Raw genomic sequence first — 26,349 nt, 5'->3', positions numbered from 1 at the left:
ATCTCAGTTTGGGACATTTAGATTGTTGGCTTCCCAGGGTAACAGTCTACATTCTTCAGTAGTTTCCACAGTGTTAGCACAATGCCGATAATATAGAGGATACAGTGGGAAATTCTTGGTTCTTTGGTGAATTGTCTGTATAAAAGAATGCTTTGGTGACCAGTATGAGCTGACAGATTAGTAATCGACTACTGCAGAAATAACAATAATAATAGTCACCATTAATTAATGATGATAACAGTCATCATTAATTAAGCACTTACTGTCAGTTCACTTAATCTTTCCAATAACTCTACGAATTTGATATTATGACTAGTTTTCCAGATATGCATATTAAAATTCAGAGAAGTTAGGTAACTTGACTACAATCACAAACTTAGTAAAAACCAAAGTTATTTAGCATCAAATCGGTCTGATGAGTCAAAAATCTATTCTCTTAATTACCGTCCTGTTATAAAACTTTTAACTCACTTTCTTCACTAGTCTCTCATAAGAAGTTATATTTTGGCCAACGCTAGTCTGCTCAATAGAGCTCCTTCCAGCTAGCCATACTTGGAAATCCAAGGGCCCTTTGAATATAGATCTTCCCTCATCATCATCTTCATCCTTGTTCTGGTTATTTAATGCTGCATAAAAAATTATCCCAAAACATAGTGGCTTAAAGTAATGGCAAAATTTAATTTGCCCATGAATCTGCAATTTGGGCAGGACTTAGTGGGAATAGCTTGTCTCTTTTTTGCTTGGGGTCAGCTGGGGTGGCTCGAAGAGAATAGAAGAATAACTATTTACATTTCTGGCAGTTGATACTGGAAAGTATGTTTCTACTAAAACCTTCATTGTCCATTTTAGTATATTGTACTCTCCTGTTCCCTGAAACATTAAATCAACATGGCACTAATAAAAGATATTAGCTCTGGTATGTCAAATACCTGTTTGATGGCAAAGAAAAGTGGTGGGTTAGTTTTTCTAGGAAGAATACAGTGATTGCAGGGACAAAGCAGTATTTTTCTTCTTTGGCTCTCTCAATTATTTCAATGTGCTGGGAAATAAAGCACAGCACCTCATTATTTACATAAATTATGCTGCATATTTTTCTCAAGTTTGTGAAAATGCATTTTTAGAAAATAAAGTTTAAGTACTACACCCTTTTAGAGCTTTGAGAAATAATAGGGAATACTGTTTTGTGTGCTACTAAAACAAATTATTATAGCTTTGTCTGTGTTATCTGGAATGTCCTCTGCCTTATTTCCCACACATCAAAATTCCATTGTGTTCTTGAAGCTGAAGTAATCTGCAGGATTTATGGTGTTAGGGCCAATGACTCTACACTTTGTTTTTAATTGTCTTATACATTCCATAGTGTTCTATAAAGGCACAAGCCAAGTACATTTTCTAATTTTAAAATATGGCACTTGATTTGAGGAGTGTAGACACGGCCCTTAACTCCTAATTCTTAATCACTTCATTATACCTGAGCAGTGGGTCTTATGCTACTTAATCTTACTTCCATAAGCAGCTGTCGCCAATCTTTGCTCTCCAGAAAAGCGCAATCACCTGCACTGGGGATACTGGCCCATTACCACAACGCCAGGTTATAAGGCTGAGTTTAGACACGGTTGACTGTGACCATTACTAGTGCCACTTAGGGAGTGGTCATTGTGTCAGGGACTTGAAATGTTTTGTCTCATTTAATCCTCTGACATAGGTGTTAATATCTATATTTTACAGGCAGCAAAACCAAGGCCTCAAGAGATTAAGTGATTTGCCTAAGATTGCCTACTAATACATGGTGAAAACTTGCTTCTAACTTCCCTGTTCTGCTTTTAGCTTGATCTCTATTATAACCATTAGTAGAGTAATTTACTAATTTGCTGTCCTTTTACCCTCTCCCACTACCTTATCATAATGCAGAAAATTCCCAGTTGCCAGAGGATGCTCTTTTTTTTTTTTTTTTTTTTTTTTGCAGCGGTATTGCTGTAAGATAAACACTTTCTCTCATGCACTGTGAGGTAGTTAAGAAGACAATCCAAATAGATGTCTGAGGGTTTGCAGAGTTTCTATTTGCATGAGGGCCAAATAAGCTTCATAGGGTTTGGTGACATTGTGTTGCCACATTATGAATATGTTTTTATATGTGAATCGAACTCATGGGGAGCACTAGAATTGACAGTCAGCCCCACTGAGACTGTAGAAGGAGGAGGAAGGACCCAGGCTGCTTCCCACTGCCCTGTGTTAATTGGACAATTTTATGAGTGAGCCTGTCAAAGTCTTGTGCAGAGTTCAGTGAGGTGATTAACTATGAGAAACTAAAAGAGTGGCTCTAGTCAAAGGAATAAGACTGAGCATGAAATGCCTTTAAAAATTAGGAACCTCTCTGTGGCCATGCCACCCTGAACGTTCCTGATCCCATCTAATCTCGGAAGCTAAGCAGTGTTGGGCCTGGTTAGTACTTGGATGGGAGACCACCTAGGAATACCAAGTACTGTAGGCATTAAAAAAAAATTAGGAAACTGATGGGTGAAGTGTGCTGTTTCCGTCTCACCCAAAGGTTGCTGAAGAAAGAAAGAAGGGAGCAGAGACTTCCAGATCGATACCCACATAGAAGCAGTGAAAAATCAGGTTTCAAGCCTTGTCAGCTGACTCTAATGTCAGTGGTAATGAGAGGAATCTGTCCCACAAAACTTCTTGTCAATTCCCTTTAGACTTTAATTTGTCGTGTCATCCAGCCAGCTCTTATGATAAAAGACCTACACGAGTTCAGTGTGCTAGGCACTATACCAGAAACTACTAGGGTTGGGTGGGAAGAAGAATAACCAGACAACTGTAACAGTGATAAGAACTATGATTACGAGAAACACCAAGTACAGTTGAAATGAGAGTGGGTGCCCGTCTAAAATAGATAGGTCCAGGAGGACTTACCAATTAGTGACCTCTGAGATGAGATGAGCATTTATTTATTAACATAGTTTTGTTACTTTCAGGTGTGTGTGTATACATTTATCTCTCAGAGAAACTTTAAAAACTTGCATAGTATTATGTTGAATAAGAGTGAATGGTGATAGCAAATATCCTTGCTTTATTCTTGATCTAAGAAAGAAAGCATTCATTCTTTCAACATTAAGCATAATGTTATCTGTAAGGTTTTTATAGACCATCTTTATCAAGTTGAGGAAGTTCTCTATTATATTTTTGAGTGTTTTTACCATGAGTGCATGTTGAATTCTTTTAAATCCTCTTCTGCATCTAATGATACAGCCACATGATTTTTCTTCTTTTACCTTTCATATGGTTGGTTATGTTGATTTAGTCTTGTAATATTGAACCAGCCAACTTGATTATAGTACATAATTCTTTTTATATATTTCTGAACTTTATTTGCTAATATTTCATTATGGAATTTTGTGTCTCAGGGATATTGGTCTATAGTTTTCTGTGTGTGTGTGTGTGCGCGCACGCACACGTGCTGTCTTTGGTTGTGGTATTAGGATAATGATAGCTTATTAAATTGAATTGGGAAATGTTCCATCTTCTGTTTTCTAGAAGAAATTGTGTAGAAGTGCTATCAAATGTTTAAACATTTGGCAGAACTCTTCATTGAAACCGTGTGGCCCAGGAGAGTTCTTTTTTGAAGTTTTAAAATGATCAATTCAGTTTTCTTAATTGTTATAGGATTATTCACATGGTTGATTTCACCTTGAATGAGTTGTGGTAGTTTGTGTTCTTCAAGGATTGGTTCATTTCAAGTTGTTGAATTTATGAGTGTAGAGTTTTTTTGTAGTAGTCCCTTATTTTTCCTTATGTCTTCAGGATCTGTAGTACTATTCCCTATTTCATTTTTGATATTAGTAAATTGTGTCTTCTCTCTTTTTTCCTTGTCAGTGTTGCTAGAGGATTGTCAATTTTACCAATTTTTTTTTCAAAGAACCAGCTTTTTGTAACATTGTTTTTCTGTTTTCAATGTTTTGATTTTTGTTCTTTATCTTCAAAGAACTGCTTTACCTGTGTCCCACAAATTTTGATATTTCATATTTTCATTATTACTCATTTCAATATATTTGTCAATTTCCCCCTGAGACTTTCTTTTTGATTCGTTGACTGCTCAGAAGTATGGTTTCAAGTGTTTGAAGATTTTCCCATTATCTTCTTGTTATTCCAGGTTTGATTCCATTATAGTCAGAGAGCATACTCTGTGTAATTTCACTTCTTTTACATTTGATGAGGTTTGTGTTATGGTCCAGGATATACTAAGTTAAACATATCTCAAAAAGAACATATATTCTGCTGTTGTTCTTTATTCTATCAATGTTGATTAGATTCTGTTGGTTGCTGGTACTGTTGAGTTCTCCTGAATCCTTCCCGATTTTGTCTGCTTGTTCTGTGAATTCCCAAGAAAGGGATGTTGAAATCTCCAACTATAATTGTTGATTTGTTAGCTTCCCTTTTCCATTCTACCAGTTTTGCTTCACAAATTTTGCAGCTCTGTGTTTTAGCGCATAGCCATATAGAGTTGCTAAATCTTCTGGAAGGACTGACTCTTTTAACATTTTGTAATGTCTTTCTCTGTCTCAGGTAGTTTTTTTTTTTGCTCTAAAATCTACTTTATCTAACCTTAATATAGCTACTTTTGTTTTCTTTTGACTAAGGTTTGCATGATATAAGGTTTCTCATTCTTTTATTTTCAACCTTTCTACATCATTATGTTTGAAGTGGGTTTTTGTGGATGATATATAGTTGTGTTAGATTTTTTAATCCACTTTTTCAATCTCTGACTGTTAATTGGTATATTTAGACCATTTGAAGTTAATGTAATTATTGATATTTTAGAGCTAAATGAGCCATTTTATTTTTTGTTTTGTTTTTGTTTTTTTATTTCTCTGCATTTTCCTGCCTTCCTGTTGAAAACCTGAACAAATTTTAGAATTCTATTTTTGGTTATCTGTAGTGTTTTTGAGTGTATCTCTTTGTAGGTTTTTAGTGATTACTCTAGGTGTTATATTACATGTATACATAACTTGCCACAATCTACCAATTTTGACATTCTATCAGTTTAAGTGAAATATCAAAACGTTTTCCTCCTTTACTTCCCCTTACCTTCTGGTACATACATTTGGAATCAAATGGTATTATAATTTTTGCTTTAAATGTTAAGCATTATTTAGAAAACACAAGAGGAAAACAGTATTGAATTTACTCATATTTTCTATTGCTTTCTTCTTTCTTAATGTTCCATGATTCTTTCTTTTATTATTTTTTTTCTGTTTAAAGAACTTTCTTTAGCTATTATTTTTTTAGGTTAGGCCCACTGACAACAAATTCTCTTAGTTTTCATTTATCTGAGAATGTCTTGATTTTCCCTTCATTTCTCAGAGACATTTTCATGGATATAGAATATTGGAGTGACAATTTTTCTAGTACTTGAAAAATGTTCTGTCATTTCCTTCTAGCCTCCAAAGTTTCTGATGAAAATCCACTTTAATTTGAATTGTTTTTCCTCTATAGATAAGGTATCATTTCTCTCTCTCGTAGATTCCAAGCATTTGTTGTTGTTGTGGTTGTTGTTGTCGTCTTTATTTTTCAGAAGTTTGACTATGATGTATCTTGGTGAGGATTTTTTGAGTTTATCCTGTTTGGAATTTGTTCAGTTTTTTGAATCTGTACGTTTTGGTCTTTTGCCACCTTGGAAAGTTTTCAGCCATTATATCTTTGAGTACTTTCTCAGCCTCACCTTCTTTCTCCTCTTCATTTGGGGTTCTGATGACATGAGTTTTAGAACTTTTGTTATACTTCCACAAGTTCATTTGGTTCTTCATGTCTTCTATTTCTTTGCTACAACTTTCTATCTTTTTCGTTTTTTCAAGCATGTCTATAATTGCTCATTCATTTATTTTTATGTTGGCTACTTTAAAATCTTTGTCACATAATTCTAATGTCTCTGTCATCTTAGTGTTAGTATCTATTGGTTGTCTTTTTTTTAATTCAAATTGTGATTTTCCTTGTTCTTGAGATGATGTGTGATTTTCAATTAAACCTGAACATTTTAGGTATTATATTATGAAACACTGGATCTTATTTGAATCTTCTGTTTTAGCTGACTTCCTCTACCACTGCTCTGGCAAGGGATAGATGAGGGTACTGCTTCATTACTGCCAAATGAGGGGTTCTGTATGTGGCTTCTTTTATCTGCATACCCTTTTGAAATTCCTTCATGCTCCTGCCAGTATCAGTAGGTCATTAATTTTTATTTCTGAATAATAATCCATTATATGAGTAGTATTCCTGAGTACTTATGAGGAAATTCCACAACTTTTTTCATTTACCTTTTAATCATACGTTTATCGATTATATTGAATCTGTAGATCAATTTTGGGATAAATGACATCTTACTAATATGGAATCAGAGGGAACCTAAATATTTGTTTAGATTGTGTTTAATGTAGCCCTGCAATGTTTTGTACTTTTGTAGCTTCCTTATCTAGTTGATAGTTTTGGTGCTATTTTTAATAGTATTGTTTCTTAAAATTTATTTTCCAGTTATTTCTTGCTAGTATATAGAAATATAAGTAAATGAATTGTGTATAGTGACCTCGTAGCTACAGTCTTGCTAAATTCACTTATTCTAGCTTTTTTGTGTGTAAACTTTGTAGGATTTTTTATCTACATGATCATGTCATAAAAAAAGATAATTTTACTTCTTTTTTTCCAAACGGTATGCCTTTTCTTTCTTTCCTTCCTTTCTTCTCCCCCCTCCCATTCTCTCTCTACTCTTCTCTTCCTCCTCCTTCCCTCCCCTCTCTGACTTATTGTTTTAACTAGGACCTTCAGTACGACATTGAAAGAATTTATGTGCATGAAAATTCTAACCTATTTCTAATCTTAGGGGAAAGTATTCAGTTTTTTCACCATTAAATATGATGTTAGCTGTTAGTTTTTCATAGATGCTCTTTGTCAGATTGAGAAAGAGTCCTTCTATTCCTAGTTTGCTGAGAGTTTTTATGATTTCATGAATAGGCTTTTCTATAGCCATTAAGATAATCATGTGGTTTTCTTTATTCTGCCGATATGGTAAATTGACATGATTTTTAAAATATGATAAATAATAACTAGTTAAATCAATGCTCAACATAAAAACATAAAAGTATTTCTACTGAAAATTATTACAAGTTAAGGAGACCTGTTGTCACCTTTATTTAATGTTGTTCTTAAATTTCTAGCCAATGCAATAAAATATAAAACAAAAGAGGCACAACACGATCAGATGCCTCATTACTTCATTACTTTTATGTCTCATACTCACTCCCATCTGGCCACTGCCCAAAAACACTCCCTCCTCAGGATTTTGTATCACTGGCTTGAACACTTCTCTCTCAGACATATGTATGCTTCATCCTCTCTCTTCATCAAGCTACTTAGAGAGTTCTGCACAGACCACCTTATTTTAAATTGCAAGACCCTCCACCTTCAACACCTGTCTCCCTTTCCCCGCTCCATTTTTTTCAGAAAATTTCTCACCTTCTCACATAATATATTTATTTATTGTGTTTATTTATTGTTTTTATCCTCCATTAGAATATAAGCTCCACTAGGGTGGGGCTTTTTATATACATTACACAAACATGTATTCCCATTGTCTAGTATCATGCCTGGTATAGTAGATGTTCAACAAATATGTATCAAATGAAGGACTTGGAAAGGAAGACCAAAGTCATGATTATTTGCCTTGCTAAATTATCTAACTAGAAATCCCAAGGCAATCAAGTAGAGAACTATTAAAACTAATGGCAAATCAGGTGGAAAGATTAATTGATATTTCATATAATAGCACTAATCTATTAGTAAATATTTTTAAAATCTTCTGCAAATATAAAATGCCTGGGGAAAACCTTTATTAAAAAACTTATAGGACCCACATAAGCAAAATTATAAAGCTTTACTTAGAGACATAAAACAAGAAAAAGATAAAAGGACTTGTTTCTGGATGTTTATTAAATCTCACTAGATATTGTGAAAATTTTTATTTTTTTAAATCAATTTACATATTTAATAATTAATATAGTATCATTTAATATTATATATCTAATATCGTTCCAGTCAAATCCCAGCAAGAGCTTTTTTGCCTTCACAGATGAGTTGAAGTTTGTCTACATTCAAGAATAAGTGGACAAAAATAGCAAAGTACACTTTTGAAGAATGGGGAGTTGTATCTGGTTAGAGAATTTCCCTTATTATAAGATATTAAGGCATAATATTAAAGAGTAATACTTCAAGTGGTACTGATGCAAGAGTAGACATTAAAATTAAGGAAGTATAATGAATAGTCTAGGACCAGACTCAGGTGTACATAATAATTTAATAAATGTGATAAGAGACATCACAAATCAATGGGCTCTGCAACTGACTAATCATTTTTTTTTAATTGTGCATCACAGACATATAAAAATAAATGTTGAATGGTTCAAAATGTTAAATGTAAAACCTAAAAAGTAATAAAACATTGAGGAAAAGAGAAGCAAGGCATTTTTATGTGCTATTAAGGTAGAGGGTAGAAGGAATAAAGTAGGTGTAAAACAGTTTTCCTAGTACTTTCCTCCATAATTAATGTAGCTTGGGCTACAAATCATACATTTAGATTGCACTGCATGGTTGTTAGTTTGTTGATGTTGTTTTATGAGAGAACATAGATGATTTTGATGATATTCTTAAGAAAGAATGGTATTAAATATGGAAGCATGAGATTTTTAAAAATTTGCTCAATTTTTTTCCAGCTTAAGAATTCAGTACAAATTGTATATATGTTACCTGTTTGACTGGTCTTTGGATTAGCAATATTACCTGTGAAATTCTTTATAATTCCTTACAATTTCGTGTACTAATTAGCCTCCTTCGGGCAATTCTAAGGATATTCTCAGACTGAGTGCTAGATCTGTGCAATTGCCATTGTTGTTTAAAATTAAGGACAGGAATCTCTGTAGCTGTCAACCAAATACTTGATGTATTCTCCAGAAATAAATGAGGGGAGGTAGATTTCATATGCAGAGGTGAAGAAGTAAGTCCTCTCTCCCCACCAAGCTAAGCTCAAACCCACACTACTTTCCTGCTGCTCCCTCCCTCCGGACATGCCAGCTCGGGTCCCTTGCCAGATCCTTGATGTTTTACCTCCTAATTACAACTCTTTTGGCACCTCAGCCTTTTCATGAAAAATTGCTAAGTGGCACCTGCAGGACCTCAGAAGCAAAAACAAAAAAATAAATACTGTGTGTGTGTACAGCCTGGCCCTGAACCAGTTTTTTTTTACATGGGTTGGTATCACACAGTGTAAATATCAGTGTCAGAGTGGATTCCATGGTTTGGAGTCATCTTCTCTGAACCAAGAAGTTTAATCCAAAACTAAACGGAGAATTGTAAGGTCTGGAGTATTGTTATGTTTTGTTGGTTTGTGTTTTTGAGAGTCACTTCCAGTCTCGAACAGTTCATGCCTCTAATTTGCTTTCACCACAGTCTGCCTTCAAGATGCTAAAATGCCAGAAAGAAAAGTGAAAAAAAACTGTTGGTTTCGTAGATGCCTTAAACACTAATCATGTGGATTAACTGATGGAAGGTGGAATAGATCAACTAAATCATCAAGTAAACTAAAATTCATTTATATTTGTTTCTGGAGTATGTCATGCAATATTTTCTTGGGAAGAGTCACATTCTTAATTATGTTTGGTTTACAATAATATTAAAATAACCACATTTCCTGAGTACAATTCAATTGTGACATTAAGGGATGTGATGTTCTTTCGTCATTCCCAGCAGGGTAGAATCCACTGGCAGAAAATTTGGCCATGAATAATCCACAAAAATAAAATAGATTTGGCTATATTTAGAAGCATCTGTAACAACAGAATTTGTATTATCTCTGTGTTCTGGATTTGCTTAGACATCTCAGAATCATAGCCTTGGGAGGAACACTGGGGAGTCTTCTCACTGATTTAGCATAGGTTAGCTGAGGGTCTGCTCTATACCATGTACTGTGTTAGCCCATTGGGAAAAGAAAATGGGAGATGGGGAGGCCACACCCTCAAGGAGTTGTCTGTTTGGTGATGCTCCATCTAGCTACCTCGAGCCTTTGTTCATTCATTTACACTCCAGGATTACCATACAGAGCTAGACCTCTGCCCTCAAGGAGCTTATAGTCTACGAGAGGATGCAAAGGACATGAACCTAAAAAGTGGGAATACTTTGTCTTTTCAAAGACAAGGATGCCCTTTCTCACCACTCTTACTTGATACACTATTGGAAGTCCTAGCTAGAGCAATCAAACAAGAGAAAGAAATAAAGAGCATCTTGCTTGGGAATGAAGAAGTCAGATTTGTCACTTTTTATAGAAGACATTATTCTTTATATAGAAAACCCTAAACACTTCACCAAAAAACTATTAAAAACATTAAGCAAATACAGTAAAGTTGAAGGATACAAAATCAATGTACAAAAATCCACTGTGTACCTGTACACTGACAATGAAATTTCAGAAAAAAGAAAAAGGTGGAAGCTATCACACTGCCTTACTTCAAATTATACTACAAAGCTACAGTAATCAAAATACCATGGTATTGGCAGAAAAATAGACTCACAGACCAATGGAATAGAATTGAGATCCCAGAAGTAAATCCACATATATATGGGCAAATAATTTTCAACAAAGGAGCTAAAGACATATAATAGAGAAAAGAAAGTCTGTTTAATAAATGGTGGTGGGAAAATTGGAAATCCATGTGCAAAAGAATGAAACTAGATTGCTATTTGTCACCATACACCAAAATTAACTCAAAATGAATCAAAAACCTAAATATAAGACCTGAAATGATAAATTGTATAGAAGACAATATAGGTACTAAACTCATGGACCTTGGTTTTAGAGGGAATTTTATGAATTTGACCTCGAAGGCAAGAGAAGTAAAAGCAAAAATAAATGAATGTGACTAAAGCCCTTCTGCACAGCAAAAGAAACCATCAACAAAACAAAAAGACATCTCCTGAATGGAAGAAGGGATTTGCAACAACTCCAATAAGGAGCTAATATCCAAAATATATAAAGAACTTATACAACTCAACAGCAAAAAACAAACGATCTAATTAAAAATGGGCAGAGGACCTGAATAGACACTTCTCCCAAGAAGACATAGAGATGGCCAGCAGACATATGAAAAGATGCTCATCTTCACTATCTATTAGGGAAATGCCAATCAAAGCCACAATGATATACCTGTAAGAATAGCTATTATCAACAAGATAAAGAATAACAACTGTTGGAGAGGTTGTGGGGTAAAAGGAACCCTCATACACTACTGATGGGGATGTAAATTGGTATAGTCACTATGGAAAATTGTATGTAGATTACTCAAAAAATTAAGAATAGAATTATCATATCCAGCAATCCCTCTTCTGGGTATCTACCCCCAAAATTTGAAAATATTTATCCATAAAAATATATGCACCCCGATTCTTATTGCAGCATTATTCACAGTGGCCAAGACATGGAAACAACCAAAATGCCTTTAATAGATGATTGGATAAAGATGTGGTACGTATATACAATAGAATATTACTCAGCCATAAGAAAAGATGAAATATTGCCATTTGTGACAGTATAGATAGATCTTGCTAAGTGAAATAAGTCAGACAGAATAAGTTGAGAACCATGTGATTTCACTCATATGTGGGATATAAAACTAAAAGCAACAAATGAATAAGACAAACAAAAACTCGTAGACACAAATACAGACACATCAGAGGGAAAAGGGGTGAGCGGAGGTAGATAAAGGTAAAGGGAGTCAAATATATGGTGACAGAAAGAAATTTGCCTTTGAGTGGTGAACATACAATGCAATATACAGATTATGTATTATTGAGTTGTACACTTGAAACCTATATAATTTTATTAACCAATGTCACCTTAATAAATTTAATAAAAATAAATAAATGAATAACTTTTCAATCATCTCAACAAGGGTTTTCTGAATGAAAGAAATTTTGTAACTGCAAAGTCACCTCACATTTCCTGAGGCTCTTTCAGAAATGCCTTTTATTGTACTTAAGGTTAAACAAAATATTGAACTTTTATAAAACTTATCATGTTTGAGTTATAGATAGTACTCACTGGGGATGTTAGCGCAATCAACTGCCTGAGGTTGTGGGAGGATATATCACCCTCTGAGTGCTCTGCCTCCTGTAAACCCCAAAAGCAACCTCCTGGGTGAGAAATGGAGGAGCACTTTGAGACCATTCACCTCACGTAGCTTAACTCTCCTGCTCATTTTATGAGACTGTAAGTGAATGTATGTCAGGAAGATTGCTTACTCCTCCAAGCATCAGCTTTGCCGGGATGGAGGTGCTGCTTACCCAGTAATAGATCGAGAGATGCCTAATAGGGTAATATGTATTTCTGCACAAAGGAAACACTATCATAGAGCTTTTAAAAGAAGGGAGAGAGCGAGGAAAAGTTTCCTCGCTAGACACAAGAGGAGAACTCTAGCTTAAGGAGTAGCCTAGTCTACTTCAGTTCCTGGAACCTCTGTCTTCTCACTGTCAGACAAGCGGAAGGTGAGGCATTTTCCCTCACCTGCTCTGCAGACCTATCCTAGTTATCCTCAGCAGGACTCAGAAGCCTCCTATCCCCACAGCGCTCCGCAGTTTCCGACTTCTTGGCTATAGCTCTGGACTTGCACAATTACTTTCTTTGCTTACTTCGCTTCTCTGTGTTGCTATCTCTAGCCATATGGCCACAAATTCTCATCTTTTATCATTCTCAGTAGGAGACACTTTCACTAGAAAATTGTAGCCCAGCAAGGCTCTGGAGCTAAAATGCTTAATCATTCTGAATAAAGCGCTGCTTTCTTTGCTATCCAGACAAACAGGAGTAAACAGGCAAGCTGCTGACTCTTTGTGTTGTCTGGAATTACTTGTCTTGAGTCTGCTACAGGAAGTTGGTGAGGAACAGACCATTCCCACTGCCTTCTCAGATATCTTTCCACTGACCTGACAACAACCTTACCCTTCTTAAGTAGCAGTTGTCCCCAAGCAAACGTCTGCACATGCAATAACATTCCTCTCCTGAGCCTTGAATCTAAGAAGTCTGGAAAGGCAGTTGGATAACTTGAAGGATCTTGGGTGACACAAACTTCTTGGGTTCTTAATATGGATAGACAACTTAGTGGCAGTTAGCCAGGATTCAGCTGTTTAACACCTGACTGCCACAGCAGTCTGTAACCTTCTATAACCAGTAAGACTGGGATATGAGTTGGTACCATGAACAGAAGTGTTGAGCCTCAGTTCTTTGGACTATACTCCTCATTCATGTCCAGATCTCAGTGTTGGAGGAGATATTTGACACTGGAAGGACCAGAGCCTTTCCTGCCCCCACTCACCTGAGATATTTGTGGGGACAGTACATTAGGGACCACATAAATGTTTCTGAGTGGAAAGCATGCAAAAAGAAAAAAATGTTCAAATATCAGGGGTCCCTGTTGTGATCTCTTCTGTCTGTTCCACTTTTTTTCTCTTCTGTTATGATATTTACACCATGTTTGTTTGTTTTCCAAGAGCAGTTGACAACAGTCATGTAAACACACCCAGTTTAACGATCATGTGAGAAAATAAATGACTACTTCGGTCTGTCCCTTTGAGCTGGCCCTGCGTGGACTGGCAAGACACAAGTATTTCACACAAGCCATTTCTATATAGAGATGTTAAAGCTGTAAAAAGTCTTGCTTAAATGCAAGTTGCCATATGACCCAGTTGAAATAATAATAATAAAAAAAAACTCTCAAGTTCCCTAACTAGTTTGTTTCTTCTGAGCAGATTCTTTGACAGCTGGAAATCAGAGGTTTCCATTTAAAAAAATTCAGAAAAAGAACAGATTTTTCAGTCATGTCATAATATAGACTATTCTCTAGTTCATTTTTTATCATCTCTTCCACTGTTTGTAGAAAAAGAAAAGAAAAAACAAAAAACAAAAACCAGAAACAAGAATAATGAGCTCTTTACATACCATGGAATTGAATAGAGTTTAAATGAGAATCAGAGACCTGTACTGCATATTATATGCGCATGCACCCAGCACATACTTATCTTCAGTCAATTGGAAACCAGCACTGACACCGACTAGTTATAATCTTGAGGAAGTTACTTAACTTTTCTGAGCCTTATTTGCCTCCACTATCCATAAAGAACTTAAACTAAGAGCATCCAGAAGATAACAAGGAAGTTTAGAACCTTAGCCCAAGTGGATGTGCAAAGAAAATGTAATGACTTTCAGTACTTTTGTGATCTCAGGTAAGTTATTGGTAGCCAATGTTAAATTAGCAGAAGTTGTTTGGGTAACCTGCAAGCTAGTTATCTATTTATAAGACAGTGCCTTAGGTTTCAAAAATTGGTGGTACTGCTTGAACGGTGGCATTCAATTGCTTAGGGAACAAATATATGTGTCGAGGGACTTCTGAGTGCAGGGACTTATGTCAGGTTTTGCACAATGACATCTTTAATCCATGTAGCACTTGGTAGTTTATAACGCACTTTCATATGAATTATTTCATTTGATTTTCATACCAACACTGTGGCGTGGAGAGGGCACACATGATTGCTATTTTATGGATGAGGAAATTGATATACGTGGATACAGCGATATACATGGAACACTAATTTTAATCTGTTATTTCTGGGTTCCAATGAAACAAAGAATGGAGAAAATATAAAGGGAAAACTTTATATGAAAATTAAATATCCTCATGATAGTGATGATGATGGCGGTGATGGCTAATATGTAATGAGTTCTCACTGTGTGCCCGACACTGTTCTAAGTGTTCCATAGGTATTAACCAATGTAATTCTCACAACAATCCTATAAGGAAGGTACTGAAATTATCCTTACTAGTGATGAAGGTAATGTAAGCTCCAGTAGGACAGGACATTTTATCTGTTTTGTTCACTGCTATGTTCTTGGCAGTTAGAATAGTGCCTAACACAAAATGCGAACTCCACAAGTATCTTTTGAATGAATGAATCTCTGTTTTTCAGATAGAGAAACTGAGGCACAGGATAATAGAGTTACCATCCTTCACCAAGGTCACTCAGCTAATGCAAGGTAGATGCAAGATTTGAATTTAGCTTAATCCAGAATTCTTTAGGACCATAAACTATCCTTGTATTAAAACAAGCCACCAACCAAACTAGGGTATGTGGTTTTAGGGGAAATTTTAAACTACTTTGGAAAATCATAATAACCTTTCTTATTTTAGATTTAGGTTCTTGCAAAGGAACATTTAATTGATGTAAAATTCCAGACCTGAGATATAATTCTTATGTTTTGATGGTGACCAAGCTTGGAAAACAGTTGTTTGAGTATTCTGGTACTTCTGTTTAAGAATATATTCTCTAAATATGTGTTGTTTCATTTTAGTGTAAAGCCTAGCTCTAATTTATCCATCCTAGAAATATAAAAGTCTGACAAATGGTATGACTAGCCATAGAAGCTTGAAGTCAGGGTAGAGGGAGAGAAATGCAAATTCAGGTCAGTCAAATAAAATATTTAAGAAAAACTGAGTCATTCAGAAGTTGCTAGCTTGCAAAGATGAACCCGTGAAAATCTAGAAAAAAATAAGACAAGAAAAAAATGATAGATCGCCTTTGAAAAGTACAAATATGGAACACACAATCCTAAAGTGAGATATTGGTTTCAATATGAAAGAATTGCAGTGTGAAATGTAGCACCTAACTTCAGCCAGTAATTAATATGACATGACAGCTCACCTAGAAATTAACTGTAAAGAAATGCTTAATTTAAAAATGATATTGTATGATCTCAACAATTGAAACATTAAAGGCTTTTCAGCAAAGCATAAGTAATTTTTTAGTAAAAAGTATACTCTCTCTGACAAACAGCCTGTAACAATAGACTGTATGGTTGCGATAATTTTCATTATTGTTTGTATAACTAATGCAATTCTTACCTCTTTCCTATGTGTTTTTATTTCTTGTTTTACATTGATAAGCTGGAAGGGAAAGCCAAAGATAGATTCTTTTTTATTTTGAAATTTCATTTATAATTATAAAACTAATAAACAAATACTCATTAGAGAAATTTGGAAAATATAGAACAATGCAAAACTTTTTAAATTTTAAATTTTAGAAATTTTCTTTAGAGAGGTAGAATATATGGTTATGTTAGATCCTTTAAGAACCTCCCCCCAAAATTGGTATTTTCTAATTATATACCCATATGAACTAAAGAGGAGGGAGATAATGGTATGGTACCCATTTTTGCATTTGAGAAAATGAAGATTCTGGCTAAGGAAAGAAAAAGAATTTTTTTTTTTTTAAATCATGCTCACTAAACTGTATGTGCATCTAAGATCTTCTTTTCTGTATTTATATCTATTCTTATGTCATATATTGACAGAAATCACCTTAATTCATTATGGGCATAAAAACTATGGACATGTCAGGGTTGCATAATCCATAATATACTCTAGTCTCAGTAGTCTCATAGTCAGTCCCTTCACTATCTGATTCCAATGTTATTAATAACCTTCAAAAGAAAAGAAAAAGAATAGCACCAGGCCCAGTTGGTTTCATTGGTGAATTCTCCCCAACACTGAAGGAAGAAGTGACACCAATTCTCTGTAATCTCTTCCAGAAACTCATTCTTAGCTTCCTAACTCATTCTATGAGGCCAATATTACCTAATACCAAAACCAGATAAAGACATTACAAGAAAGGAAAAGTAAAGGCCAATATCTTTCATGGGTGTAGATTCAAAAATCTTTGAGAAAATATTAGCAAATCAAATTCAGCAATGTATAAAAAGAATTATACACCATGAACAAGTGATCTTTATTTCAGATATTCAGAGCTGATTCAGCATTTGAAAGTCACTCAATATAATCTACCATATGAACAGGCTGAAAAAGGAAAATCATGTGATCATATCAATAGATAACAACAACAACAAAAAAAACATTTGGCAAAGTCCAACATTAATTCGTGATAAAAACTTTAAACAAACTAGGAATACAGCAAAACTTCCCTCATGATTCATGAAAGAAAAACGTGATAAATGCACTTTATTAAAATGAAAACTTTTGCTATGTGAAACTGTTAAAAGAATGAAAGTAGAGCACAGATAGGAGAAAAAATTTGCAAAATATGTATCTGATAAAGAACTCGTCTCCAAAATATACAAAGAATTCTTAAAACTCAACAATAAGAAAACAAAATCTAGTTTAAAAGTCCGGGCAAAAAATCTGAACACACTCCTCACCAAAGAAGATATACAGTGGGCAAATAAACATATGAAAAGATACTCAACATAATTTGTTAAGGAATTGCAAATTACAATGAGGTACCCCTACCCACCTATTATGGTGAAAATCCAAAAAATTGACAATACGGATTGCTGGTAAGAATATAGAACAATAGAAATTCTCATTAATTTGCTAATAGTAGTGTAAAATAGCAAAGCCGTTTTGGCACTTTCAAAACTAAACATGATTTTACCATACAATCCAGGAATCATGCTCCTAGATATTTATTCAACTGACTTGAAAACTTATGTTCGTGCAAAACCATGCATGTGAATGTTCATAGCAGCTTTATTCATAATCGCCCCAAACTGGAAGCAACAAGGATGTTCTTTTATAGGTAAATGGACTTGTATATGGAACATCCATGTAAAAGGATACGAATCAACGATAAGAAAAAATTAGCTATAAAGCCATGAAAAGACATGAATCTTAGATGCATATTGGTAAATGAAAGAAACCAGTCTGAAAAGGCTGCATACTTTATTATTCCAATTATACGACATTCTGAAAAAGGCAAAATCACAGGGATAGTGAAAAGATTATTAGTTGCCCACGATTCAGGGAAAGAGAAGGGTTGAATATGTGAAGCACAGGGTATTTTGTGGGGCAGTGAAACTATTTTGTACAATACTCTAATTAGAAATGCATGACGCTATGCATTTGTCAAAACACAGAGCAAATTTAATGTATGTAAACTTTAAAAAAAAAATTATTTAGGAGGTTGGGAGTCCTAGGGTGGAAAGCAGAATGTGATAAAAAAAAAAAAAAAATCTAACTCTTACAAGGTATGAAACAACCTCACTAAAGGTGGTGGGGAAGAGCTGCCGACCTAAGTAACTTTGGAAATGAATGGAATCTGTAAGATTAAAAGCAAAAGAAACAGTACATAAGCACTATATGATAGTTGACAAAATTGTTTCCTTTGAGAGACAGGTTAACAGTACTCATATTGCTATACTTATATACTGAAATTGAACAATTAAGTAAATGATAGCAAATGTTAGAAGCTAGGTCTCTCACTGTCGGAGTGAGAGATTGCAGATAAGAAGTTGAAAAAGAATGATCACTGTGGTAATAGGTTAGAGTTGGAGACGTCAGTGTGAATTTATGTTTAGCTTAATGTAAATACAGATGGTTACGTATAGAAATATTTATAGACATATGTTATACATGAGTTAATATATGCAAATATGTTTCTTGCTTTAACAGTTGAGAGGGCCTAGAAGTAACAACACCCGAACAGCAACGATCAAACCTAGCACCCAGATCTTGGTGCTAGGTATGATCGTTGGTGCTAATACCATTCTTCCAGGACTCTTGGAAAAATAGTTGATCCTAGGACTAGATCAAGAAATATACAAGATTAGCCTAGAGCATCTTATAGGGCCAGAAACACACACACGGTGATATATTATGTCAAAGAGACACAGGAGCCAACTGAGAGAGCTCCCAATGGCTAAGTATGAAACAATCTGAGCAACAAAGTAAATAAAGTATTTTGGATTATAGCCTAAAATGTAAAATAAATATACTTGAGTCTTTACCGATATAAATAAATGATTGAATAAATAAATGCATGTGGGAAAAAAGACAAATCTTTCATACAGAAGAATTCCAAATAATTTTTGTAGATACTCTGCCCTCAAGGAGATAGAGCAAAAGTCCTCACAACTTAAATGTGATCTGAACATAGTGACTTCCTCCCAAAGGTGCAGTATAGAAAGGGGGAGAAAAATTATTGGAGAGAAACCTGACAAACACTGTCTCAACCAGATGATCAAAGTCAGCTTCAACAGTGTGATAAGTCATGTCGACAGTATGTGCTCTTGATATAATGTGATGAAAATGGCACTTTACCTCTGTGATCTTTCTGCCCAAAAACCATAAACTCAGTCTAATCATGAGAAAAACATTAGGCAAGTCCAAATTAAGGGACACACTACAAAATACATGGCCAACGGCCCTCAAAACTGTCAAAATCATCAGAAACAAGAAGTCTGAAAAATTGTCACAGCCAAGAGGAGCCTAGAAGACATGATAACTAAATGCAACGAAGTATCCTAGAGGAAATCTTGAAACAAAAAGGACATTAGGCTAAAACTAAGGCAATCTGGAATAAAGTATGTGCTTTAGTAAGTAAAACTGCATCAGTTTATCAACAAAGTACCAATATATAGTAACAAACATACCATATTATGTGAGATGATAATTATAGGGGAAACTGGTTGCAGAGATATAAACAGTCTGTAGTAGATTCACAAGTTTTCTGTAAATCTAAAACTGACCCATAAAGTTTATATTTTTAAAACATTATCTAGGTTGTTTTTTGTTGCTGCTGCATTCCTAAGGGTGGCTACATTGCACAACTCCAGGAAACACCATTCATATAAAATGCAATGTGAATGGTCTCCCCTGGGGTTGTGCAAGGCTGCACGACCTCTCCAAATTTCATGGCTTTTTCCTAAGAAAAATATCACATATGCCACGTATCAGCTTATGTATTCCCTGTGTAACTTTTCACCAGTTGGTTTAGATCTTACTTCACTGCTTTCCTCAGGAGGGGGAAAGATTGGCTGGATCAGTGTCCAGGTTTTTTTCAGGAAGAGGTAGGAAAGACCCTTTTTTCCCTTGTTAAGCAGATATCAACCCAACCATACATGAGCAGAGTGAAGGTGGAGCCAAGTTTAGGAGATCTGATCTGCTTTACCTGTCCGGCCTGTGATCTGTACGCTACACTTTTACGCACTTCTGGCCTGAGTAACGGGGTAGGAAGCACAGTATGGCACAAACAACAGTTCTGGTGCTTCATCCCCTGAACCAGGAACCAACCCAAGTGGGCCAGGAAAGCCCAGGGAAAGTAGGAATTGTGTTGAAAGTGCCGGCAGTGCCATTTCTGAGCCCCGAGAAAGGCTTTTCCGGACGTCTGAAGAAATGATACATTTTCTAGTCTGCTTCAGTGAGAACCTGAAAAATAAAAACCTTTGTCGACTACTCTGAAATATGTAAATGAAATATTAAATCCCCATGAAATGTGAGACCGTCCTCTGGTATTTGGTCCATAAATTGTATTTCACTTGATTTGAGATCATAAAGTTATCCCATTCCAGACCAAACTAATGCTCTTTCACTTTTTGTTCCTATAACTTATAAACCCCAGATGTGTCAAATTATATAATGAAAACCATGTAAAAAGAAATTTGGTTTTTAAGGAACTTCATAAATTTTTTGTTTTCCCGAGGTTTTTTGGTCTTATTTTAATGGGACAGAATAAAAATTGAGCCTTTCATGTTTCTACTTTTTTTTCACACCAAAGGGAGATCCTGAATTGTTAGGACAAAAAGGAAAAATGCTTTATTTGAGCCAATTTTTTTTAGCAGAGTAGGTCCCGTTGCTGAGATAAGCCCCTTGCTGAATCAAATGTATGTTTTTGTATTTGGTCTTGGATCTTATCTGCATGCAGCAGCAGCACGCTAATAACAAATGAGGTTCAAAGAGACGAAGCTGCTGTTTCAGCCTCTTACCCTAGTGTTTTCAAAGAGCTCTGCAGATTTGGTCATTTTGCCCATCCTAATCAAACTCTTTGAAAGCTTATCTCCTGCCACTTCCTACAGTCTTTCCGCAAGGCAACCATTATTTGTAATCATTAGGAGAATGGTATGTGGTGTGTAAATATATTTAATTTAAATTTCTAAGACATTGTTTATGACTATGACATAAGGTTTTTTTTTTTTGACTTTTAGTTTTCAAATAGGAGTCTTTTGAGGTTATTTTGCCGACATTGCTGTTGATTTTCTAAATTTGCTTTTCAGTTTTGAGCAATATGGCTTTTTTAATGCAAATAAGTTAAATAGAAGCCATTTAGGAGTGTAGATGACAGTAGAAATGGTTTTATTTTTTTGTGTTGGATAATTCTGCAGGAAGATGCTATAGATTATAGGGAGAGTCATGTATGTAAAGGTCGATAAAGAGGAATTATTTTTAAGGCTTTTAAAGATTTCCCTAGATTGCAGTGGGATTCAGTCTAACCTTGGTTTTTTTTTCAAAGGACACTGTTTGCTTAAATGCTCAGAAAATATTATTAGACTTTTAAGTCGATTTAAGTTGCACAAGGGGTCAAGAGCCCTATCCTGGGGATGAGGCCTGTCAACATTTGGAGGGTCTTGGGGTGATGATCCTGGGCTTCAGACTGGTATGATGGGAGGAATAGAGACCAAAGTTCCTAGAACGCAAAGATATTGAACCCACTTGTCTCCCTCTGAATGGGGTTCTTGACCACAGGCCTGGCTTTACTTTCCTCCCCTCCCACTTCATCCAGCAGAGGATGGACCCATCCAAGGAGGCAGCTGTCCTTGGCTAGAGCCAGTTCCTGGCTGCACGCAGTGCTCCACACAGCCTTCCAGCCCAGCCAGCTTGGCTACGGAAGCCTCAGATTTCATCTCCAAATACTAACAGAGTTTCTTCACTAAAATCAGATTTTTTTTTCATCTGGAAATTTGATCATTTCTCTGTTGGTGGATTTCATCCAAAAAAAATCGTCTTCTAGAAAATAAAATATAATCCAATGTTATCTCGCATGGTGTTACATGTAAGAATATTACCCAGTAAAAGTTACTGAGAGAAACTTGCTTAAAAACACCAGTTCAATTGTCTGATCCACTCCAGATCTTACCACACCATTTTCAAATCTTTCTTCTGCAGAAAATAGGGATACCTGTTTTTAAAATAAGTATTTAGGAATGTGTTGTAAACTTCATGAGCATTTTCCTGCAGATAATCAAACTAATCAGATACTATTTGAAGTAGGAAACAAAAATCACAGTTACACAAAGACTATGATAACATTAGTAACCTTCAAGTAAAAAAATTCAAAACGAATTTTGTTTCTGTTGTTTCTTCATGCTAACTCAAAGCTCAAAGGAATGGATATCAACATAGATAAATTAGAAAATTATTTTATTTGTTTTACTAAGGCTCTCATGATATAATTTATAGAAATAGATATTTCCTAGGTGGGATTCATGTAGAATTCGATTTATTTAAAAATACGGCTCCGTTATTCATGGTGGCCAGGACATGGAAGCAACCAAAGCATCCTATGATAGATGATTGGCTAAAGAAGCTGTGGTACCTATATACAATGGAATATTACTCACCCATAAGAAGAGATGAATTCCTGCCATTTGTGACAGCATGGATGAACCTCGAGATAATCACGCTAAGTGAAATAAGCCAAACAGAAAAAGTTGAAAATCACATGATATCACATATGTGGGGTATAAACCTAAAAGCAACAAACGAACAGGACAAACAAACAGAAACTCATGGACATGGACTATAGACTAGTGGTTATGGGAGAGTAGCAGGTAGGGAGGAACGGGGAGGTAGATGAGATAAAAGGGGTCAAATATGTGGGGACAGAAAGAAATCTAACTATAGGAGGTGAACATACAATGCAATATGTACATGCTTTACTGTTAAATTGTACAACTGAAACTTATCAGATTTCATTAACCGACATCACCATTAAAAAAAAACTTTTAATTAAAAAATGTGACTCACATATAATTTTTTAATTATTCAAAAATGCATTATACATTCTGAAGAGTGTTATAAAACATAACTAAACAGCTTAAAGAAAGACAATAAAATGAACACTTATGTATTTATTACACAATTAAATCAAAACTTAAAAGACCCCTTCTCGGTCACAGTCCTCCCCACAGAGGTAACTACTCCTCTGAATTTTATGTTAACAAAGTCCCTTTTCTTTGATCATCTATGTATATTCCTCCACAATACTATAGTGTTTAGTTTTGTCTGTTTTTGACCTTCACATAAATAGAATCATAGTTTATATACCTTGTGTTGACTTCTTTTGGTTAATATTACTGTGTATTATATTCTGGTGTATAAATATATAAAATTTATTCATCCATTCTACTGCTGATTTACATTTGAGCTGTTTCTTATTTCTTGCTATGATGAGCAATCCTGGAATAAATAGTCTTAGACATGTCTCCTAGGCCACATATGCAAGAATTTCTCTCGGATAGATTTCTAAGAGTAGATCTGAGTAATAAGGTGTATATATTTTCAGTTATACTAAGTCATGCCAAAATGTTTTTCAAAGCGATTGCTCCTGTTTATGTTCCCACAAGCAATGGATGAAAGTGTCCATCGCATCACATCCCCTTCAACATTTGATGTTATTTGATTTTAGTTTTTTCCAGTGTGCTCATTATGAAATAGTACCCCATTGTGATTTTCGTTTTCATTTCCCTGATTACTAGTGAGATTGGGTATCTTTTCATATGTTTATGGGCCACTTATGTTTTCGTTCATTCAACAAATACTGTTTGAGTACCTCCCCTGTGCCAAGCACTGTTTGGATTTCATTTCTACTTCTCTCAAATATCTGTACCTACCGATCGCCCATTTTTCTGTTGGGTTGTTTTTCAGAGGAATTCTTTATGTGTTCTGGAGACATCCTTTATTGGTTATGTTTTGCAAACATCTTCTCTAAGTTTGCGGCTTGCCTTTCTACTCTATGGTATTTTTCGATGAACAAAAACTTTTCATTTTAATGTAATTGTATTCCTTTTCTTTTGTCTTTTAAAAGCTTTTAAAAGAGTTTTGCCTTTCAAATTTAAGACTTTACATCCATTTGAAACCTACTCTTACGTATTATATGAGGAAAAGACCCAATTCCTTTCCTTTTATTTTTTCCCTCGAAGTCTTCTGGCATCACAGCTGAATGGTCTCTTCTTTACCTGTTAATCTACAATCCTCTTTTTGCCAAGAGTTATGTCCCCATGTATATGTATGGATCTGTTTAGGGATTCTTCCTTCTATTTTATTGTTTTAATTGTCTCTCTTTATGCCAGTTCCACTCTACTACTGTATTAATTACTTATCATTAAAAGAAAAGGATAATAATTATTTTGGAAGTTAAATGCACAGGGCTGGACACATATTAATCACTAGTAGATATCATTTATTATTATTTGAGTAGGGAACACATTTTAATATGTTGTTTTAAATAATATTTAAAACTCTGGAGAATTAGTAAGCATTCAGTAGAAATCACCATTCCTTTTTCCATTCGACCTGAGCTAACTGGCTGTCCAGAGACTTAGGAAATACATATGCATGGTTGTCGCCTTTGCCGTCTTCTGAAGCATGTAGGGAAAGGTAAAAGATAAACTCTATAGCTTCTTTACTCATCCTCACTTTGCAGTCTCTTAGAAAGGCTAAATGAAGGAGGCTTGACTTTGGTAGGTTTTTCTTTTTCTTTTTTTCATAATTGAATTTTGGAAGAGACAATTATAGGAAAGAATAAAGAAGCATATTTAAGAAAGACTTTCAATGATAAATACCTAGAGCATCCAGTTTTCTGTATCTTGTTTCTATTCCGTGTTTTACTTATTATAAGCCACCTCGGAATATTTATAAAATAAACCCATTTATTTGATGGAGAAGGAAGTGCCACAGTTTAACTGTTACTAAAAGAAATGTTCTTTGCTCTGTTGGTCTTGGACTTTCACAAAATACTTGATTCCAGATGTTAAATTGTTTTTTCAGAAGCCTTGTTAAAGTGCCAAAGCATTAGATTTTTGAAGGCATTTCCAAACCCCAGCTGATTATCACAACACACAGGAATCCAAACTTTCAAAGCCCAGCTTTGGCTCTCAAGTATATCGGCAGCTGCAAAAAATATGTGTGAAGGCACAGGTTCACAGGCCTGGGATCTGGTGTCCTTATATGGTAAAACTATAAGTAATTTTCAAAAATAAACCTATAAATACATTTTCTTTACCTCCTGGTTAGCAGAGGTTCATTTCAGTTGCTTAAAAGGCACCGAATTTTCTTGATTCCATTAAAATTAATTGTAGCTTGATAACAGTAAGAGTTATATATCAAGGTGACGTGTAGGTTCTGTTAAGTAATATAGATTTAAGTTTTTACATTTTATTCTGCCAATATATACACAATGATGAATTTATTTTACATTTTATACCAGCAATAAATTTCAGAATACATCATCAAAGTAACCTTTCCTCAAATTATTTTATATGTATTCACTATTTGTTTTCTTCTTGAGAGGCTTCATTATTTCCCAGAAAACTAACTTTGTGCTTTCTCAAGAATGGAGAGGCCTTTTGAGCCATGATTCTCTTACTCAGGCCCACTTCCACATCTGGAAGTACACTTTCCCTTCTAAAAAAAGATTTTCTTTTCTGCTATAAAAAAAAAAAAAAAAAAAAAAAAAAAAAAAAAAAAAGAATGGAAAGAGCATCCTTTCCATCCACCTCATCCCTCCAACTGATGACAGGGGTATTATCAATAGATACCCTCAGCATAATGAGGGTAGGAAGAAGTGGGATTAGGGAGATTTTTGAGCCACATCCTAGCAATTGATAGTGGAAAAGGGAAGACATTTTAGATGGGGGAAACAACTAAATAAATGCACAGAGGCAATAATGACCAAGAAACTATAGTCATAAGAAGGTGGTCTTGCCCTAAGTGAAGAGGGGTCACAATTGGTAGAAGATCCTAAAAGGTGAGATTTAGTGTCTTCCATCTGCAGGCTATTTATGAGTTCATTTGTATCATTTGACAAATAGCATTAGAGCATGTATTATGGTATAATAGACTTTACACTCAATAAATTCTTGTTAGATAGACTTGAATTATAAAGACAGTTTATAGTAATTGAGAGACTATCTCAGGCCTTAAAACAAAATGTTTTAAATTATTATTTTTTTAATTCTATTTTCTACCACTAATATTATGCCTGGAATTTGGTACATGTAGAAATCAAAAAATCAGTCCAATACCTCTTTCTCTCTTAAATTCTACAAGTACATTCTGTATTGACAAGATAATTTTGAAGGAAACCCTGATAATATCAGTGTAGAAAATTCTTCCAGGCCTGGGTCGGGTAGAGGTTCACTTTCATCCTTTTTAAATTCCTTTTCCAGCTATGGATTGGCCTCTGCAGGGCTGAAGC

At 34.9% G+C, this 26,349-nt stretch overlaps 1 protein-coding gene and 1 pseudogene across 1 annotated transcript in view; both read left to right on the top strand.

The window, feature by feature from the left end:
* The window catches only part of DDAH1 (dimethylarginine dimethylaminohydrolase 1), a 124,200-nt gene that overhangs the window by 24,386 nt on the left and 73,465 nt on the right, over window positions 1–26,349 (top strand). The gene's annotated exons all lie outside the window — the stretch shown is intronic.
* LOC118606796 lies at window positions 2,373–2,491 on the top strand (annotated as a pseudogene).

Source organism: Rousettus aegyptiacus, unplaced genomic scaffold, assembly GCF_014176215.1.
Source record: "Rousettus aegyptiacus isolate mRouAeg1 unplaced genomic scaffold, mRouAeg1.p scaffold_m13_p_1, whole genome shotgun sequence".
NCBI classification, from domain to species: domain Eukaryota; kingdom Metazoa; phylum Chordata; class Mammalia; order Chiroptera; family Pteropodidae; genus Rousettus; species Rousettus aegyptiacus.
This window is presented reverse-complemented; position numbering and strand designations above follow the sequence as displayed.